At 49.9% G+C, this 3151-nt stretch overlaps 1 long non-coding RNA gene across 1 annotated transcript; it reads right to left on the reverse strand.

The window, feature by feature from the left end:
* Positions 1–801: 801 nt before the first annotated feature.
* LOC128802638 (uncharacterized) lies at positions 802–2147 on the reverse strand. The gene is made up of 4 exons (XR_008435518.1): positions 2129–2147; positions 1983–2026; positions 1861–1901; positions 802–1788 (listed from the first exon to the last, which is right to left on the reverse strand). It is a non-coding gene; the product is annotated as an uncharacterized LOC128802638 (long non-coding RNA).
* Between the last annotated feature and the right edge of the window lie 1004 nt (positions 2148–3151).

Below are 3151 nucleotides of genomic sequence, written 5' to 3' on the forward strand. Positions count from 1 at the left end.
CGCCTCGCGGACCGGCTGGGACCGAGGAAAAAAAAACCCAGCCGGGGGGAAAAAAAAAAAAACCCCGGCTGGGGATTTTTTATTCTAAATTTAAAAATGAGCTGAAAAACCTGAAAGGCAAAGGCCATACGCACAAGGTTAGAACCGGTCAACACACACTCACACCTGGAGACACAAGCTCTCACAGACAGACACGGACAATCACGCTCTCTCACACGCTCTTCCGCTTACACGCTGACTGCGACCCTTACTTGAAACGCTATGTTGCCGCTTCGACGCGTCTTCTGACCGCGGCTCTTCGATGTCTAGCGGTAGATTCCGGGATAACGTGTAGGGACCCGGGGACCTGCGAGACGACAGAGACGACGGGAGACGAGTGACTATCTGACGGCTAGCAGCTATTCCCGCTCCGGGTCCATAAATTTTGTACCCAAAACCCCCATAGAAGACAGATGAACTGTAAAGTTTTATAACTGCTCTACCTAACTGTGACTACGCGCCTGGGCAGGGCAGCTCCGATCGTAAGTGGCACGACAGAGGCATGTACAACATAAGCCAAGGTAGGTACATACAATATATGCACAATATAAGCCAACGTAGGAACATACAGTATAAGTACATACAATATAAACCGACATAGGTACATACGACATAAGTACATACAATATAAGCACATACAGTATAAGCCAACATAGGTAGGTACAACCTAAGCACGTACAATATATGCCGACGTAGATACAATATAAGTGAGGACTTGACGTAACTCTCCGGAAGATTAATTGTCGAGCCCTATAGCCTTTGAGAAGGCGCAAGCTACGGAACTACTGCGGTCAGGTGATGAGGGTCTAATATGCTCCCTCTAGAAGTCCAAGAGAATGGCACGGGAAGAGAAGGCGCTACCAAAGGTGAGAAGGAAGATGGATGAGAACGTCTCCTGTACTTCTTCCCGTCTCAAAAAGTAAAAATGTAATGATGCCGGAATAAGCGATATCCAGGAAGGTACACGAGTAAAATATGGCCGATACGGCAGAGAACAATGCCGATAAAGCCTCGAGATGTAACAAAGGCCAATGATGCAGAAATCAATGGACACGGACGACATAACACAGACACGGACGACATAACACAGACACGGACGACATAACACAGACACGGACGACATAACACAGACACGAGTGAAAACTGCCTGGCAGTTCCACCTTATGGACCCAAGATTGCTAGTCCAAGATGAGTCATAGGCCGATGATGCCAAAGGAAAGAAAGCCCTAGGGCAATAGCATGTGATGATGAAATTTAACTCCTTTCAAGATGTTAGTGCCAAAGGACTTAAGAGGAAGCCTAAGAAGCTCAGTAGGCCTGGACAAGAAAGCGATGACTACGGCGTGACCGTGGCTATAGCTCCGGACGTGAAGGCGAGCTCCTCGGGTGAAAAGATCCACGACGACGTCGAGAGTCAAAGAAGGCCGCCGACGCAAACCTCGCGAGGACGCGAAGACGGATCGGAACTGCCCTGCCCAGCGAAGACTCTGGTGAGGCTGAGGAGAAACCCTCTCCCTCTGCTTCCGAGGGGCCCGTCCCACTATGGGCCTCTCCTCTAAGCTAACATCAAATTGTCTCCTGTGATAGTAAAGGTTTTTCCCCTTCTCCCACCTACTGGCCCCGACACTTAGCTTTTGCAAGACGACCGGACAAAATCCATCGTCAGCCGGACGTGGACGGCGACATGTTCTCTACATCCGCTTCGGTGCTGCCGTTTCCAAACTTCAGCTATGCGCCTCCTCACGGTACCTAAGACAAAACAGAAAATGCAACTAGCGCCCTGCAAAAGAGGAATCCCCGGAACTCTGACGCACCGCTCACCTGAAATCTTGATGCGACTCAACAGGCTGCCAGGAGGATACCTACAAAAGGAAAAGGTACAGGCTTAGCGTGCTGCCGCATAACGGTCACCTATGAGTCACCCAGCCTAAATGCCGACTCACCCGCTTGACTCTGTTCCTTCACACGCCTAGGGCAGCAATGACACCTGCAAAGAAACAAAGCAAAAAAAACCACACGGAGATACTGAGAAAAGACCACCACCCTGACCTGACAAGTACGCCCACCTACACCTTAAGCTTGCACCCACCTGGCCTCAGACATCTGGGATCAGAGACATCTCGCGAGAGAACTGCCTAAAATAAAAAAAAAAAAAAAAAGGGATGCTTAGACTTTCACCAGAAACTGAGACCTGTGCGAGAACAACTGCTTCTGTCCACTGCTCACCTGGCACACTTGGCCTTGACTGCAGCTATCTGCCTGGACTTCCTAATAATAGACAAAGAACAGTGCTGTAACATAGTCACCATTTATGCTTCCCCTGCAAACACAAACAGCGACTGACCTTCTCAGGGAAAACCCCCTGACCCAGGAGGGGCGCTCTGCCACAGATCTTAAATGTCTGCATCTGAAAGAAAGTTAGGAGAAAATTCAAACAACTGTAGGATAACTTAACAGGTCCAAGCATCCTGTGTGAATCTAGGAATACCATCTAGAATACAACTACATCCCCCATTCCAAATTGCAGGTCTCCAGGACTTGTGCAATTACACCAGGCTATGCAGCAGGACAGAGCAGCTCCGGGACAAATATGTGCAGACACCCGTGACACAGGACAGGACACGACAAACGAGGGGACGCCACGAGGAGAAAAATCTCTTGGCGAGAAAAATGCCCGCGAGGACAGAGAGATTGCGGAACGAGATGACCTAGGGGAGACGGACGGCTCGGAGCTGATGAGGCTCAAAGAACCCTGCAGGAAGAAGATGCTAAGAAAACGATGTCTTCCGAGAACTGCACAAGCGGATGCCTGAAAAGCCTACGGTAAGAATGAGCTACCTAGCTTGGCGTTCTCACAAGTCCTAAGCCGCTATAATGGATCGTTGGGGTGTGCGGCTGTCGCTACCGCTCAGAACGAGACCTTCAAAGACATCTGACCGGATGCTTCTAAAGACAGATACGACTGCGATGCCTGTCGGGACTCCCGAGTCAAAAGGCCTGTGGCGTTGGGGCCGGGCCGAGGAACGCAAAGATCACAGATGCCAAGATGACCCTCAGACAGCTAAGGTAAAAAAAGACAAGTGACGTGACAGACCCAAACAACACAGAATGC

Source organism: Vidua macroura, unplaced genomic scaffold (genome assembly GCF_024509145.1).
Source record: "Vidua macroura isolate BioBank_ID:100142 unplaced genomic scaffold, ASM2450914v1 whyUn_scaffold_128, whole genome shotgun sequence".
In the NCBI taxonomy this organism is placed as follows: Eukaryota; Metazoa; Chordata; class Aves; order Passeriformes; family Viduidae; genus Vidua; species Vidua macroura.